The sequence below is a fragment of the Jaculus jaculus genome, chromosome 20, assembly GCF_020740685.1.
Source record: "Jaculus jaculus isolate mJacJac1 chromosome 20, mJacJac1.mat.Y.cur, whole genome shotgun sequence".
Lineage (NCBI taxonomy): Eukaryota > Metazoa > Chordata > Mammalia > Rodentia > Dipodidae > Jaculus > Jaculus jaculus.
Genome location: NC_059121.1, coordinates 25,973,476 through 25,992,351, shown reverse-complemented (window position 1 = coordinate 25,992,351; position 18,876 = coordinate 25,973,476). Strand labels below are relative to the sequence as shown.

Below are 18,876 nucleotides of genomic sequence, written 5' to 3'. Positions count from 1 at the left end.
AGCTTATTAAAGGTAAGTTACAGATATTTCTCATACTAATTGGGAAATAAGATGGTAAGAGGTTTTCCAAAAATGTCCTTCATTATGATCAACACAATGATTGGTTGCTGGGTGGCTTGGCCTCTTAGAGAGGGCACTGACAAGACCCAGCTTGGCCCAGCGGAAGCCCCTGATAGACAAGTCTAATGAAAAATAAAACGCTCTTCGTAATGCAGAAAGTAGCTTAGGCAGATATTTCTTTCCTTATTAGACAATTTCAAAGTGATATCCTTATAGGAATATCGGAAGGGCTGGGAATCTTTTTTGTTGAAGTGACATTGCCATGATTCAGTTTCTATTTCTATAATTGCTGTTCCTAATATCAAGGTTACTTATAACCCATTACTCCTTTTATTTTCAGCCATTTTTATATCCTTAAAAAAGAACTCCTTCCACATGGTAAATTGCTGAGAGTCTCCTTATATTGGACTGACAATTCCTCCCCATTTCACTGTTTTTGATTATGTAAATAACTGTGCCATAAAATTTTCAATGTAAGCTCCAATTGAGGTGTGAAGGACACGCCTTCCCATGAAATGCAGTCTGGTTAAAAACACTTTGCTTTATAGGGAACACTAAGGCCTGTTGTCAGCACAACACGATGTAGTTCTAATATGATAAAAATGTCCTTGGTACATAGAATTTTGACCTTTTAGTTAGTGACCGTATGTTGGCATCTATTAAGCTTCAGTGACCACTCGTTCCTGAGGGAGGAGAGGTGGAGAATTAGAACGCCACGGAGCTCCCCTCAGACCAGACAGCTGCAGGCGGTGGAGGGAAGACACTGGACGCCATTTTTCCATGTTAAAATGTTACACATTCTCCAAAACATCTGACTCTTCATAAATACTTCGACTCTTTTCTCTCTCCACGTATATGTCTGTACATGGTGTGTGTATGCTTGTCCATATGTGTGCAGGCACACGTGTGTGAGTGTGTGCATGTAGCAGTCAGAAGAGAATCTCAGGTGTCATTCTTCAGAAATTCTGCCTGTATCTCTTTTTTAAAAACATTTTATTTATTTATTTATGAGAGAAAAAGAGACAGATAAAGAGAAAGAGAGAATGAGTGTGCCAGGGCCTCCAGACACTGCAAATGAACTCCAGACGTAAGCACCACCTGTGCATCTGGCTAACGTGGGTCCTGGGGTATCAAACCTGGGTTCTTAGGCTTTGCAGGCAAGTGCCGTAACTGCAAAGCCATTTCCCCAGCCCCCTGTCCATCTCTTGTTGACGTGGGTTCTCTCATTGGCCTGGGATGAGAACTTTCTTCAAGGAAGTAGTCTAGTTGTGGGTGAAGTGCCCCCACGAGCCAAAGGAAATTCAGGAAGAGGACTCAAACACCTAAACTCTTATTAGGTGTCCTCTTCATTGGGGGGGGGGGTGGGGAATGAGTGTCTTGGTCCCAGAGGGAGGACTGAGAGACCCAGTACACCACCTTTCAAAATAGGCATACTGTGTCTCTGGTGGTTTGATCCAGGTGTTCCCCATAAACTCAGGTGTTCTGAATGCTAGGTTCCCAGCTGATGGAGATTTAGGGATTAATGCCTCCTGGAGGGCGTGTGTTGTTGGGGGCGGGCTTATGGGTTATAACACCCATAATAGCCAGTTTCCCCATGCCAGTGTTTGGCACACCCTCCTGTTGCTATTGTCCACCTTATGTGGGCCAGGGGATGATGTCCACCCTCTGCTCACGCCATCATTTCCCCTGCCATCATGGAGCTTCCCCTTGAGTCTGTAAGCCAAAATAAACCTCGTTTCCCCAGAAGCTGCTCTTGGTTGGGTGATTTCTACCAGCAATGCGAACTGGACTGCAACAGTGTCTTAAGCTAATTCCCAAATACCATCTACTAAGCTGCTGTGTGTATAGTACCACTGAAAATCCCCATGGGCCTCACACTTTTTAAAAAATTATTATTGTTGAATTACTTTCTTTTGTTAGATCCTCTGAGACAGAATAGCTGGGGTCAAGAAACACACTGGTGCTCAGCAGTGACATTTTTCCACAGCCCAACGTGGAGAGTAGCATTTGAACGCATTGACTTGGGCTCGTGATCACACTGGGCATGATAGGACCCTGGGATATTTGAGGACATGTGGGAGCTCTTAACAGTCAGAAGTAAGATGAGGACTGCTGCTACAATGGGTGGCGAGGGTGGCAGCGTGGAACCTGACCAATTGGCAGCCCGTGAGTTATGACTCAACCTATCCAATCAAGGGAGATGAAGAGAAAACTAGAAGACCGAGGGCAGTCAGTTACACTCAAATGGTCTGATTCCTTTTCCATCTTTGGGACAATTTCTAGAACAGTAATATCTTCACTGCAAAGCAAGCACCCAGCATCCTTATGCAAGGTACAGTATCACACTGATCTCCCAAGTCCTTTCTCACATGGGCCTATAGCCACTTACTGGAACTGCTCACTGGGAGAAAGAGCATGCGTCCTGTTTCCACCAATTTCTGGAACTAGGTCGGACATGATGATGGTAACTAGGCTCCCAAGGAATTATCTTATTAGTTTGCAGGCACTTGGGAAATAGCTAAGAAATAAAGTCTTGTTTGATGCCTATCTCATCACAAATGTACAGGCTCCAGACACATACATATCATTTTCTTGTCCTTAAATAAGAAAAAAAAGTACATCTTATATTATGTACTGTATAGTTATTTTTAGCTCATTGCTATGACAAAACACCTGACAGGAAAACAACTTAATGGAAGGTTTGTGCTGGCTTACAGTTCGAGGGCACACACACTGTCATCGTGAGTCGAGAATTGGCAGGAAGGTGAGGTGGCCGGTCACATTGTGCCATCTGTCTGGAAGCAGGCAGAGGTGCACGCTGGTCCTCAGCTTGCCTTCTCCTTCTCATTCAGCCCTGGACCCCAGCCCATGGAATGATTCTGTTCACATGGAGCATGTGCCTTCCCAAGTCACTTAAACCTGTCTAGAAAGACCCTTATAGACTCACCGTGAGGAGAGTTTCTTTGGGGATTTTTGGTCCACTCAAGTTGACAGTGAAGATTAAACTGCCACAACTACACTTCAGCCAAGATAGTGAGTGGAAAATAATTTTGCACCTCAAGAAGAATGACAGAATTTACTACAAATTTAAAGGAAATAATAAATGCAGAAGTGTTTCTCAAGGCTTATCTATAGTTTTTTTCATTGCACATCTCTTTAAATCCTCATCGTATTATGAAAACTAGAAGAATCTGCATAGCTGCCAGTGGCTTACTACAAAGTCAGTCCATGTCTTGGGTGGTCCAGAAACATGACAAACTGATGAAATGCTGGACTACATTTCCAGTGGATTATCTCTAAGGATCCTATAACTTTGTATTAAATATACCCTGTCCTAAAACACATTGTTCCAACAGTCCATGTGGGACTTGGTGTAAAAGTGGTCCAAAGAAGACAGTACTATACATGCAATGATATGGAAGAATGCATTTTTAAAATTGAGGCAGAGTCTCTCGTCATTTAACTCAGGTTGGCTTTGAACACTTTATCCTCCTGCCTCAGCCTCCTAAGTGCCAGGGTTTTAGACATGTACCACCGTGCCTGGTGACTAAATATAGTTGATGTTTATTGCAAATAAAAAGATAAATTAAAGGAGAGAATAAATCTACCTATTGCAGAGTATTAGTTTGTTTATTCTTCTCCAGCAATGTGGCTGTAAGTTGTAGGTAACAATGATCATATCTGATTTGTCCTACATCTTCTGGACCCTAGAAGAGTACCCTGAAAGCACAGTAGGCCCTCAAAAAAGCATGGAGTGAATTTTAATGTACTTAAATATTGGCCACTGTTAACACTGTGATATATTTTATCCATTTAAATAAAGACTAATCAAGTGACAGTCGCTATTTATAGTTGTAGTACATCAAATATTCTCAGCTCGAGTTGTTTTATTTTGGTACAGAAATATAGGAGATAAATGAAGAAGACATGGCCTGGAATAGTTCAATGTTACTTCTCCTGATTCCAAAAGAGCCATTATTGATCCTATTTTTATCATGGTTAGGATAATACCAACATTTGTCATCTCTGTCTTTTAGCACTCAGCGCATGTGGAACTGTTAAAAGTTGCCCTCATAGATTATGCCATAAATAAAACAGGGTTGCAGTTTATGATGTGATATACCCTTTTAGATGGGGGGCAAATTCCCTAATGCTAGTATGACTTGGACTCTGGGCTAGCGATCGGTAAAAATAATGTGATGATACTTTGTGGATGAATTATGTATCAATTGTTTTCCCGAAGAAGCCGATTTCATGGGGATGAACTTTATTTATGACTGGATTTCTTTAAAAGGGTTTAAAAGGTTGGTGTTTTACTGTATGCTCTAGGTTCTCAAATCAATATTTACTTTGCCCTATGCTAATGTAAGCCTGTCCTTTTGTTAAAATAAACAGTCAAAAGTGACCAGAGTTACCGTGTTCTCAAGCCATCTCGCCCAAGGGTAATTTCTGGAGAATTAATGTCACAGAGTTCCTTTTCCTCAATGTATTTTAGAACCTCTGATGAAAATATTACTCATGTGCAGCCACTATTCCTTTTGTGCTTGCTCTCCAGCCACTTGGTACTTCTAAGGGTCCTGATCCATTGAGTAATTATTCTGAAATTAGTGTCTGAAGTCCTTGAGGCTAAATATTTCTCTTCACCAAATCATAAGATTTATTAATAAGCTCTAAATGTCAATTCTTCTTTGATCTGTGGATTCATGGCCATACCCTCCCCAAGATGTCTTTCTTATGAATGGAGGGAGGTATTTTTGTCTACTTGAACATTTGTTTCTGATGTTCCTTGTGATGCTAAAATGGCAGATCCTCATGTGTGAGGGTTTCTTTTAGATAATGTTAGTTCACAGCGAACTAAATAGAATGTGCTAACCTTTTCTTTGTTGTTGTTGTTTTTCTTTATGGAAGGCCCCCTTTCAATGAGTAAAAACCAACTCAAATATGTCTTCTGACTTGAACCCAGGCTAGTAGCTATTAGGTGTGGCAACTTGATAAGAAATTGAACACATGAAACCTAACATTTGTTTTATTTGATTGGGGAATTGTCTTAAATCATTCCTGTTTAACAATTTAATTCCAGGAAGTTCAGGTATAATTCTTAAGAACCCATTTACCAATAATGACTATAATTGCTTCTTGTGTTTTACTTTTAGATGGTTCTCTAAAAGGGATATGAATCATGGAGACCAGAGAACAGGCCATAGATTTAGATGTTTCAATGTAAACACAGAAATTTCTAAATCCTTCAGGAGGGGCTGTGCAGGCAACCTGTGGCTTAGCAGGTCAGTAATCATCATGAGGGACATTGAAATCCTACTTGTTTTGTATATTCCAACAGAACTGAAAACATTAATGGGTGAAAATAAAATTAAGAGTTTTTTTACATTTCAGCATTTTCAATTTTATTTCAGTTTTGAGATTCTCCAACTCATCTGCTTCTAAAACATTATTTAAAGGCCAAAAATTTTAAACAGCCTGAACTAGTGGCGAAATAAGACAATTTAATAATTTTTCACCCATTGAAATGTTAAAAAACAACTTTTAAGTATGCAGGATATTAGTAGTTAAAAGTATACTAGGATGCGGTTTATTATATAAAAACTCCCTTGAAATTATTTTATAGTCTCCATGCAAACATGACATTATTATATTTGGACATTTTAAACTTTTTTTATTTTATTTTTCTTCATTTTAAACTTTTAATGAAGAATAGTTTGATAGGTTACTAAAAGACAGAAGCATAAGTGAAACTTTCATTTAAGAGGTTATTTCTTATCCAAAAATTATACAGACACATATCACACACACACACACACACACACACATATAGATAGATAGATAGATAGATAGATAGATAGATAGATAGATAGATAGATAGATATAGATATATATAGGTATACATACCTGATTTACATAAGATTTTCGTGACTTGCCTAAGCAGACAAATTACACCAATTTAAAATTTTTTTCTGATGGTTTTAATTTACTTTAATTTCCTATTAAAAGATTAATGGGACGGGAGAGATAACTTAGCAGTTAAGGTGCCTGCCTGTGAAGCCTAAGCACCCAGGTTTGATTCCCCAGTACCAAGTTATGCAAGATGCACATGGTGGCAGGTATGTCTGGAGTTTGTTTGCAGTGGCTAGAGGCCGTGGTGTGCCCATTCACTCTATCTCTATCTACCTCTTTCTCTCTCTCAAATAAATAAATAAATAAATAAATAAATAAATAAATAAATAAATAAAATACTAAAAAAGATTAATGGTGTTAAAGAAATTTGCCTTTTTATTAGAAATTTCTAAAAATATTTGTGTGTGCGTGTGTGTGTGTGTGTGTGTGTGTGTGTGTGTGTACACAACTCTGCTTGCCTGACCGGGTCTCTTCCTACTGCAAATGAATGCCTGTCACACTTAACCTGGGTGATGGTGAATTGAACTCAGGCTGGCAGGCTTTGCAGGCAAGTGCTCTTAACAGCTGAGACATCTCCCCAGCCCCTTAAAATTTCAACTTATCTATTTCATTGTGTGTTTTGGGGGTGGTGGGCCTTGCAGGCCAATGCCTTTGACCACTAAGCAATCTCTCTAGTCTCCTTTTCAGTGAATTTTGACTAAACTTGGTGTTGGTCATGAGATACAAACCAGAAATGCCTTTTTGTTTTGTTAACAGGGTCTTGCTGTGTTGCTCAGGCTAACTTGCAACTCACCATGTAGCCCAGGTTGATAGCAAACTCAAAACCCTATTGCCTCCACCTCCAAGATGTTAGGTCACAAGCACATAGCACCACACACAACTCAACATAACTTTTCCTACTGGGTGAATATGTCTGCAGTGTTTGGGGAAAAAAAAATGAATCAATTTAATTCACATAATCACTAATGATAAAAATAATCACCACAACTGTAAAATACAGATGCATGTGTTTTGTATTATCTTAAGTGTTTCTTACACTGTCCTACTAAGGCCTATTTAATATGAGAAATACTTTGAAAATGTTATAACTTCCTTCAATTAAATTTAGCATATAGATTTTGATAATGTGAGGGATGGCACTAGGTCCATTTTAGGCTTGTCTGGAGGAGCAGGGATTTGTTGTGCTTGGTACTATCATGTATGTCACACAGCTTTGGAGGGTCTCTTGTAGTTGGCAGCTTGCTTTTTCAAACACTGCCTTATTCTGTCACCAAAACTATTATTCTAGCAACCAACCAGGGCAGCTGTGACATTTCTATTGCAGTGCGAGAAAACAGACACACAGAAAGATCAATGGGTTCACAAACACCAAGAGCACGGCAAGACCAGGTAGGTAACTCACTTTCCAGTGCTCTGACCTCAGAAATGAAGCGGCAGGGATGGGAAATGGAGACTGCCATGGGGAGAACTCTGGGGAGATACCGAGGAAGGTGTTTATAAACATTCAAAAAGACAAACTTAATGGAACATCCCCCAATATCTGCACTCCCTAACTCCCTATCATTGCTAGGAAATAACATATGTCGAGGGATTTACATTCACTTCAGTGTCAATAATTCTTTCTTTTAATGTATATCTATCTATCTATCATGTGCATATTATCTATGAATCATCTTTCTATTATCTATCATCTCTCTATTATCTATGTACATATCAATCATCTATATGTCTGTATATCATCTCTCTCTCTATATATGTAAATATATTGAGAGATTATATATATAGATATGTTCTATATATATCCTATATATGTATAGAATATATATATAGAATATCTATCTATCATATATCCTATACATATTCTATATATTTATATATATATATAGATAGATAGATAGATATAGATATAGATATAGATATAGATATAGATATAGATATAGATATAGATATAGTTATATAGATGATATAGATATATCAAAAATTTCCTGAGGGGAAAAGGCACTGTATACATATTAGTATTAATATCATCATCATCAACATTTATAATGCATGTCTCCTCTTTACCTCAGAGATGCATTGCATGGACATTTGAATGAGGTAATGTCTGTGAAGCCTTTGAGTTCTCCAGATAAGAATTAAGACATAAATACAAAATGATGGGGGTTTTTTGATCAATAAAGCATTGGATGAATCCAGTCTAGACAGAAAATAATAAAATCTGGGCACACGAGCAGAGGCTGTCATCTCTACGGACTGCAGGGAATGTTGGGCACCAGTGGTCGGATTCCGAAATATAAAGCTTTGTTTTCCAAAGATAATATTAGCCTTAATTAAAAATTTAAATATGATCAGTTTCAGTAATTTATGCAAAGTTAGTTCGTATTTAATGATAGGTCTTTGAAAAGACTACTTATGCTGTTACAATATACCCATATTGTAAGAGCAAGCCAGTTCCTGGGTAAACAAAAGGTTATCCAAATTTAATCTCTCTTTAATCCCACATTACTTTTTCTCCTGATGGAAGTTGTATATTTCCTGTAGGAAGAGTCAACTGGAATTTTTAAGTTCCCATATGGAGAATTCAGAGTTGTATCATTTTATAAGATACAATTAAATTTTAAAAATGGACATACAGTAATTATAACTTGTTCAAGAAAATTTGCCACACTCCTTTGAATATAACATTTAGAGACATTGTTAGTAGAAGTGTACAGACTACATTAAGAAATGTTGCTTGAAGAATCATTCCACATTGCATCCTCTGGCTCATTATGTTATCAGTAAAACGATCAGCCTGGCACACAGATCCTGCTGAGTCACGTGTCAGGAGTTCTGTATTTACTGTTGCATTATCTTCATTCCAGTTGACAATAGAGGTCTAATCTCAATAAACTAATTAAAGGGTTTGTACTCTGCCATCATAAAAGAAAAAAAAATAAAAATGTCTTTGACTGTAAGTTGGAATTTTCATTACAAAAAGATTTCTGGTTTGGGACCTAGTCTTCATATGAACTCATGTCTTCAGACATTGAAAATTTAAAAATAAATGCACTACAGATGTTTCTGTTGTAGTTGTCTTTACAATGTCCCAATGGCTGGAGGAACAGGATAACAGAACCTACACTCTGCTGAAGTGGAAAATACAAGTTCACATTGAGAGTGGGGACGGAAGCATGCCTGTGGACACATGCTGCCCCAAAACACACCAACGAAAGACACGCATGCCTGTGGACACACCCTGCCCCTAAAACACACCAACGAAAGACACGCTTGCCTGTGGACACACCCTGCCCCTAAACACACCAACAAAAGACACGCATGCCTGTGGACACATGCTGCCCCAAAACACACCAACGAAAGACACGCTTGCCTGTGGACACACCCTGCCCCTAAAACACACCAACGAAAGACACGCTTGCCTGTGGACACACCCTGCCCCTAAACACACCAACAAAAGACATGTTTGCATGATGTTTAGTGTAACTAGGAAATCATATTTAAAGAATGACTAAATCATTCAAGAGCCTACAACTCTTATTTCCTTTTCTGTGGAGGCAAAGTTATTTTTGTTACCATGGGCTATTTCAAGGCCTTCCTACCCAATGATCACTGGGAATAACAGACAAGCTCAGAGAGCCTAGGGGTTTGTTCTCTTTCTCTATTTCAGAGAGTCTTAGATACCTCCTGATTCTTTAAAATCTAAAATATAAAAAAATCTAGAAGTTAAACAAAAGCTCCCCCATAATTATTTGAAAGAATATCTCAAAAGTTTATGGTACTTTTTTAGTGCATACTCTCAGGAAGATCTCCAAGTAGTTTCCTTGGCAATTATTTGATTACTGTATTTTTGTTGTTGTTGTTTATGAGTACCATCCAATTCATGCACTGGATCCAGACTGACTTCAGCGCCTTCTCCCCTTTCCCATTGGAGGAACAACAGATGCTTTTTCCAAGTCTCATAGGATGGCTTTCTGCTCTGCAAAGTTGTAACAAGATGTGACATCCAGTCCTAGTTAATCAGTGTTCAGCCCAAACCCACAGTGGCTGTGAAGGAGGGTGGCACTTACAATTTGCCCGTGACACTGACCAGGTTTTTAAGGCATAAGAGTGAAGGGGAATAGCATAAAATACTTAAATTTTTATGGAAAAGGTATAACTTGGTGAAAAAGCACCATCATAAATTCCCAAAAAGTGTATCTTAATGATACACTTAGAGTAAATCATTTGCCGTGAGAGACAGCAGGTCTCTGGAGACCTGCGCTGCAGCCACAAGAGACTCCCAGACTAGCTACTTTCAGCTAAATGTACTCTCATATTAATATTTTAAAATGCCATAATGCCTCTCTGAAAACCTCAGAGGACAGATACATCAATTTGCCAGGTCTTCACTCCAGGAAATAGAAACAGGGATAATCTGCCATTAAAAGAAATAGTTCATTATGCCTGCTTCTTGGGAGCGCATAAGCTATGTCCCTCACATACTTAAGTTGCAAATCCTCACTTTAATGTGAAGGGAAACACCATGCCTCAGAGCTTTATCGTCCCACTGTTTATTAGTACAAAAAGGTTTGTTGTGGTATGAAATCTTAAGCTTGTTTCAGTAATCAATCAGCTACAAAGAGTCTTTACCCCGAGCCAGATTCATTACAAATAAATCAATTAAACCTAAAGTTTCTATTTTCGGAGAGGTTCACAGTGCAGAAGAGAAGCAAATGTATCACTGGTAGAGAAAGGAATTTTCCTGGAGCGATGTCTCCTCACAAAGAGCCCTTCTGCCTTTATTGCTCCGTGCACCACATGCTATGGTTTGCTCTTTTATTTTAGTTTAATTGCAGACATTCTTCTTCTTAGCATATATTTTTTTCTTCAGGGGAAAAAAAAATCATATCCATGTGAAAAAAAAAAAAAAAAAAGATGTGTGGTAAGCTTAAAATACTGCTGGAGGCAGGGGAAAAAATAAACAATTGGTCTGTGTCTTCTTGTCATTACCAGCCACAGCTTCCAGTGAAGCATTTGGGCAATTTCCACTCCCTCAGCTTTATTGTATCTTTTTTTTTCTTTCCTCTCAACCTCTGAGCTACAATTATTTACAGCACAGGCAACTTGGTGGCAGAAGAGAAACAAATAGAAGGATAGAAAAAAAAAAAAATCTCAAAACAAAAGGAAAAACAACAACCACCAAAAGAGCCAAATCATAACAATGAACTGTTTCTAGGTGTCTCAGTATAAATCCTCTCATGTGAAGACACACCAGGAAACACACACCCTAAACCAGGAGGCCTCTTTTGTTCACTTTGCAGGTATCATGATGGAGGGAGCTAAGACTGAAGGTATAATTTCCAAGCAAAATCACAAAATGAATGTTACGAAATACACTCATCACTGAGTTGCTTAACTTTCACAAATTTTACCCCTAATGTGTTTTTAATAAAGCTAGCTGTTTGTAGAGATTCCTAAGACGTGAAAGCTTTTGGCTCTAAAGGAGGCCCAAACCTAATGACTCCTTACAAAATTTGGCTGAAGTCATGTGTGGTGTGACGGGGACGTGGGTGGGGGGTTGGGTGGGGCTCTCAACTTAGGGCCGGCGGGTGAGGGTGGGTGGAGAGAGAACAGCTCTCACGCGTTGATCACCCTGCTTTAATCTCACAAAATCCTGGTTAGTCTCTAAATAAAATGATGGGAAGCCCAGCCAGTCTCCCGTTCAAAAGCTTTGTCACCAAGACTAATAGTTGTGTCGTAGGATGACCCAAGACACTGTAGCTCCCAAGCCTTCTCAGAGACAGAGATTTGAGAAATAACCAGATGTAACCGTAGCGCTTTCCCTCTCAGAATACTCTCTACCAACTTCTGAACTGGGCATCTACGTGGCAAAAAGAGTGGAGCCTTCAGCAGGCATTACCGCTTAGGTTATGCAATGGTCTTCATGAACAAGAGGATATATGTCTGTCAAGGAAAATATGTCAATCCCCCCCACCCCCACTGGTCAGAAACACCTGTACTGACAAGGGTTTGAAAAGTTATGGAAAGAATTAACTAAAACTATTCCCTTGGTGGGGAAAAAAAAAAAATTCCCTTGGGTCATGGTTAGGCTTATGTAATGTACTTCAAAAGCTTCATACTTGCAGCACTTTTTCAATTTCATCATTCCTTCCAAGAAAAAGAAAAACAGACAGACAATAAGAAGGAAAGAAAGAAAGGGAAAGAGAGAGAGACGAAGGAAGGAAGGAAGGAAGGAAGGAAGGAAGGAAGGAAGGAAGGAAGGAAGGAAGGAAGGGAAGAAGAAAGAAAGAAAGAAAGAAGGAAAGAAAGAAGGAAAGAAAGAAAGAAAGAAAGAAAGAAAGAAAGAAAGAAAGAAAGAAAGAAAGAAAGAAAGAAAGAAAGAAGGAAAGAAGAAAAGAAAGAAGGAAGGAAAGAAAGAGTCTTCTAAAAATTTGGGGCAAGGCCAAAAAACCATAAAGGATGAAAACCAAATTACCTAATATTTGTATTAGGATAATATGCATGCTTAAGGGAACAATTGATCACAATTTAATCAAGCAGACCTGGCCTTACCTTAGAAAGCTGACTGTTGGGCAAACATGAATGTGTACCTTAAATGTGTCATCTGTGAAAACAAGCATTGTTTTCTTTACATTTGTTAAGGAAATATTACCTCCAGGGCATTGACAGTGTATTAAGTCTTTCCAAGGAACTGAATTGTTTTTAGAATTTGCTTTTGACAAATTTCAGACAATGCAGAGTTCATTTGAGTGACATCATATGGATATCCTTTGACCTAAAAGGTATTGGAAATGAAGTACAGAAAATACTTTTAAAAAACAGACATTGATATGAGAAAGCACACAAGGAAACACTGCATAATAAAATAATTAGGCTATTTTTAAAGAGAAGACCAGTTATGAGAAGAGCCATTAAAGAAAATTTGCCCAATTCCTACCACTTCCTTGCTGGAACCCTCTCATATGACAAAGGGACATCACTCTATGTCCCGACTCCCTCCGATGTCCTTACTGGAACCCTCTCCTATGACAAAAGGAGATCACTCCATGTCCCCTCTCCCTCCACGTCCTTACTGGAACCCTCTCCTATGACAAAAGGAGATCACTCCATGTCCCCTCTCCCTCCGATGTCCTTACTGGAACCCTCTCCTATGACAAAAGGAGATCACTCCATGTCCCCTCTCCCTCCACGTCCTTACTGGAACCCTCTCCTATGACAAAAGGAGATCACTCCATGTCCCCTCTCCCTCCGATGTCCTTACTGGAACCCTCTCCTATGACAAAAGGAGATCACTCCATGTCCCCTCTCCCTCCGATGTCCTTACTGGAGCCCTCTCCTATGACAAAGGGAGATCACTCCATGTCCCCTCTCCCTCCACGTCCTTACTGGAGCCCTCTCCTATGACAAAGGGAGATCACTCCATGTCCCCTCTCCCTCCACGTCCTTACTGGAACCCTCTCCTGTGACAAAGGGAGATCACTCCATGTCCCCTCTCCCTCCCACGTCCTTACTGGAACCCTCTCCTATGACAAAGGGAGATCACTCCATGTCCCCTCTCCCTCCACGTCCTTACTGGAGCCCTCTCCTATGACAAAGGGAGATCACTCCATGTCCCCTCTCCCTCCACGTCCTTACTGGAGCCCTCTCCTATGACAAAGGGAGATCACTCCATGTCCCCTCTCCCTCCACGTCCTTACTGGAACCCTCTCCTATGACAAAGGGAGATCACTCCATGTCCCCTCTCCCTCCACGTCCTTACTGGAGCCCTCTCCTATGACAAAGGGACATCACTCCATGTCCCCACTCCCTCCACGTCCTTACTGGAGCCCTCTCCTATGACAAAGGGAGATCACTCCATGTCCCCTCTCCCTCCACGTCCTTACTGGAGCCCTCTCCTATGACAAAGGGAGATCACTCCATGTCCCCTCTCCCTCCACGTCCTTACTGGAGCCCTCTCCTATGACAAAGGGAGATCACTCCATGTCCCCTCTCCCTCCACGTCCTTACTGGAACCCTCTCCTGTGACAAAGGGAGATCACTCCATGTCCCCTCTCCCTCCATGTCCTTACTGGAACCCTCTCCTATGACAAAGGGAGATCACTCCAAGTCCCCTCTCCCTCCACGTCCTTACTGGAGCCCTCTCCTATGACAAAGGGAGATCACTCCATGTCCCCTCTCCCTCCACGTCCTTACTGGAGCCCTCTCCTATGACAAAGGGAGATCACTCCATGTCCCCTCTCCCTCCACGTCCTTACTGGAACCCTCTCCTATGACAAAGGGAGATCACTCCATGTCCCCTCTCCCTCCCACGTCCTTACTGGAACCCTCTCCTATGACAAAGGGAGATCACTCCATGTCCCCTCTCCCTCCCACGTCCTTACTGGAGCCCTCTCCTATGACAAAGGGAGATCACTCCATGTCCCCTCTCCCTCCCACGTCCTTACTGGAACCCTCTCCTATGACAAAAGGAGATCACTCCATGTCCCTTCTCCCTCCCACGTCCTTACTGGAGCCCTCTCCTATGACAAAGGGAGATCACTCCATGTCCCCTCTCCCTCCCACGTCCTTACTGGAACCCTCTCCTATGACAAAAGGAGATCACTCCATGTCCCCTCTCCCTCCCACGTCCTTACTGGAGCCCTCTCCTATGACAAAGGGAGATCACTCCATGTCCCCTCTCCCTCCACGTCCTTACTGGAGCCCTCTCCTATGACAAAGGGAGATCACTCCATGTCCCCTCTCCCTCCTCGTCCTTACTGGAGCCCTCTCCTATGACAAAGGGAGATCACTCCATGTCCCCTCTCCCTCCACGTCCTTACTGGAGCCCTCTCCTATGACAAAGGGAGATCACTCCATGTCCCCTCTCCCTCCACGTCCTTACTGGAGCCCTCTCCTATGACAAAGGGAGATCACTCCATGTCCCCTCTCCCTCCCACGTCCTTACTGGAACCCTCTCCTATGACAAAGGGAGATCACTCCATGTCCCCTCTCCCTCCACGTCCTTACTGGAGCCCTCTCCTGTGACAAAGGGAGATCACTCCATGTCCCCTCTCCCTCCCACGTCCTTACTGGAACCCTCTCCTATGACAAAGGGAGATCACTCCATGTCCCCTCTCCCTCCATGTCCTTACTGGAGCCCTCTCCTATGACAAAGGGAGATCACTCCATGTCCCCTCTCCTTCCCACGTCCTTACTGGAACCCTCTCCTATGACAAAGGGAGATCACTCCATGTCCCCTCTCCCTCCACGTCCTTACTGGAGCCCTCTCCTATGACAAAGGGAGATCACTCCATGTCCCCTCTCCCTCCCACGTCCTTACTGGAACCCTCTCCTATGACAAAGGGAGATCACTCCATGTCCCCTCTCCCTCCACGTCCTTACTGGAGCCCTCTCCTATGACAAAGGGAGATCACTCCATGTCCCCTCTCCCTCCCACGTCCTTACTGGAACCCTCTCCTACCATGAAAGGAGATCACTCTTTGTTCCCACAAAAAATGAGGGCAGTTTGAGAGGATTGTAAATGGTAATTTTATCATTTTACAGAGTATTTTGTTTGAAGTTTTGGCTCCACCCTTCTACATTAAAACAAGAAATACAATTAAACAAAATAATATCTCACAATGTAGACATTTGAAATAATTTCTTTTTCTAAAGTAAGATATTTGTACTTACTTGATTCTCAAAAATTCAGTTACTTTACCTCTTTGAACTAGACTCGTAAAAGGCCAGTTTGGCAAGATGTGTTCAACCAAAAGTACTAGTCTAGCCAAAAACAAAAAGAGCATTTTCTTGATAAATTCACTAGCATGGAAAACAAAACCATGAATATCAATGGCTGTGATAATAAAATATGTAAAGAAGAGGAAGAAAATTCATGTGACCTTGTCATCATTAATGGGAAAAATTTATTTCTAAAATACATAAATATGTGGACCAAGTTCTAAAGGGGGTTCTGAGTTGCAGAATCATAAAATACAGTCCTCTGTCTTATTACTTTTTTTTTTTTTTTTTTTTTTTTTTAAAAATCATTCAGTTATTTATTTATTTGAGAGTGACAGACACAGAGAAAGACAGATAGAGGGAGAGAGAGAGAATGGGCGCGCCAGGGCTTCCAGCCACTGCAAACAAACTCCAGACGCGTGCGCCCCCTTGTGCATCTGGCTAACGTGGGACCTGGGGAACCGAGCCTCGAACCGGGGTCCTTAGGCTTCACAGGCAAGCGCTTAACCGCTAAGCCATCTCTCCAGCCCGTCTTATTACTTTTATATTTGCCACAACAGAAATGCACTTACTCCAGTTGTTAAAAAATATGTTGGGTTGGAGAGATGGCTTAGCGGCTAAATGCTTTCCTGTGAAGCCTGAGGACCCCCGTTCAAGGCTCGATTCCCCAAGACCCAGTAGCCAGATGCACAAGAGGGCGCATGCGTCTGGAGTTCATTTTCAGTGGCTAGAGGCCCTGGCACACCCATTCCCTCTCTCTCTCTCTCTCTCTCTCTCTCTCTCTCTCTCTCTCTCTGCCTCTTTCTCTCTCTGTTGTTCTCAACTAAATAAATATAAATGAACAAAAAATTAAAAAAAAATATGTTGTTGGCCTGCATATTGAAAAATTCCAGGGGAAGTATACAGAACATATTTTGGTCAGATATATTGAAAGGAAAATTTAACCTACTTTTGGTAACCTATTGCTAGCTATTTTAATTACAATGTGGGCATTGCAATGAAAGTTTCTTAGGAAAATTAAGAGAATGGGAACTTACTCCTATTTTAGTTCACACAGAGATGTACTAAGAAATGAGAGGATTGACGATGGAGCAAATATCCTAAGTAATCGTTGTGAGTTGCTCTCCCATACTCCTGAGAGAGGTAAAAATGTGCTTGCATGAGCAGCCGGTCCCTTGTCCCCAAAGACCATCTGTTGCCATGCAGGAGGCAAGTCCAAGAGCCTAGACCTGTTATTGAGCAACAAGAAAGTTCAAGACAAGCTTTCAAATTGAATGCAGTGAGGCCTGACATATCTGGTTTGGAAGATAAATGATTCCTGTTTGGTTAATTGATCAGCTTATACATGTTTCTATCTCAGCCGATGACACCTGGCAAAGAGAGAAGTCAGAGCAGCAATAGTTCCTCTCGCCTGCAAGACAAGCTCAGTAACTCACAGAGCAAAAGAGTTTCTCTTGACAGCTTTTCCTGAAAGGTTTTCCACTCCTCACTTCTGCCTGGACTATTCCTTGTATATGTACCGCCTCCAGAGATATCCTGAGGCTTTGGAGTCACTAGAAGTAAGTCATGAAGTCATTCAGGACAGGCTGTTTCTCTACACATTCTCTTGCTGAAGATATTTCTCAGACAGGAACAGATATACATCTCCATGATTATTGGTCAATTGTTTTGAAACTTAAGATTTCCCTCTGGAACTATATTATGTCAGAGCATTCGGTGCATGTTCCCTCTTAGATTGAGAGAATATTCTACCTATGCAGCTGTGGCACTTCTGGTTTCTTGACAGATGGCATCACAAAGGAAGGATGACCAGTCTTTCATCTTAAACCCTGGAAACAAAATGTTCGGGGTGCGTTTGGATCAGCATAGATCTGTGGACATGTCATTAGTGGAGAAACTTCTAGCAGATAGTTGGAGCAGGATGCTCTGAGTCTTTTGCATTATAACAGCATACTTCGGGCCTTAGATCAAAAGCCTCATGCTGCTTAAGCGTAATGACTCCTCTGCACTCACCATCCGTGTAAATGTCCTCAGAGTGCCGATGTCATGCCACGGAAGAACCATGATAGGAAAACAGTGGCATTTTCATGAGATGAAGAAATTTACTCATACTGACCCAATTACTAAATACTTAAAAAAATTGGCTTGCAAATAAAAAAATATTATTTAATTTTCTAGGGCTAGTGAGTGGAGAAGGTGGGTCACAGAACCAGCATGGAAAAAGATGTGAAGGAAACAGATGCAGCAGAAAGCTACTTAGAAATCTACCAGTGTAAGAAGAGAGAAAAGTAAGATGCTAGAAAAAGAAAAGGCCATCCAGGGTTAAATACAAACAAGTGATTCTTTTAGTCCACATTCTGTGGGAGACCCACAAGGTAAGAGTTCTGAGAGGCATGGGGAGGGGCTGTCACATCCTCCAAGGGGTAAATCCCTGCTGTGTGGCCCAGACTTTGGTTTGGAGCTGGGAGTTTTGGGAAGGTTAGTCTTTTCTGAGGAGAGTAAATGTTGAGTTCATCTATTCACAGTTGCACAGAGGAGAGTCAGTTAGAGGACTGAGGGCACTTTAGAAGTGTTCTGTGGGGAATATATCAAAAGGTTCAGGGCCAGCTTTGGCAGCACATATACTAAAATTGGAACAATACAGAGACAATTAGCACTGCCCTCGTGTAAGGATGACATGCAGATCAGTGAAGAGTTCCATAGTATTATAATGTGCCCATGCACAGTTTCTACCTAATAAAAAAAAAAGATTTTTAAAAGACTAAGGAAGGGTTAAATACAGAAACTTGAGAAATCTCAGCCTGAGCAAGAATACTCTGATTTTCATTCTATTTTTAGGTGGCTTTGACCCACTTTGAAGTCTCCTGAATGGTCACAGTGTTTTTGCTCTCTCCTTGGGCCACTATGGTGACATCATCCATGACCTGTTTACCTCATGAAGAAAAAAACACATTCGAACTCTTCTTGTCTCCAAACTTTCATTTTTTCCCTGATATAACATAAACAAATGTGATCAATATGCCAAATATAAAACAACCAACCAAAAATAAAACCTGGTTGGTCCCTTTCCTCCAAAATAGTTTATCATTTTTTTCACATAACATTATTTATCAGTAAGGTAATTTAGAAAGTATATCTGAATGGAAAAAGAAAAAAAAAAGAATGCATACCTGAGAAGAGAAATAC

General features: G+C 41.0%; 1 non-coding gene across 1 annotated transcript; it reads left to right on the top strand.

Moving 5' to 3' along the window:
* The first annotated feature begins 18,290 nt into the window (after window positions 1-18,290).
* Window positions 18,291-18,397, top strand: LOC123456337. The gene has a single exon (XR_006634473.1). It is a non-coding gene; the product is annotated as a U6 spliceosomal RNA (small nuclear RNA).
* The last annotated feature ends 479 nt before the right edge of the window (window positions 18,398-18,876 follow it).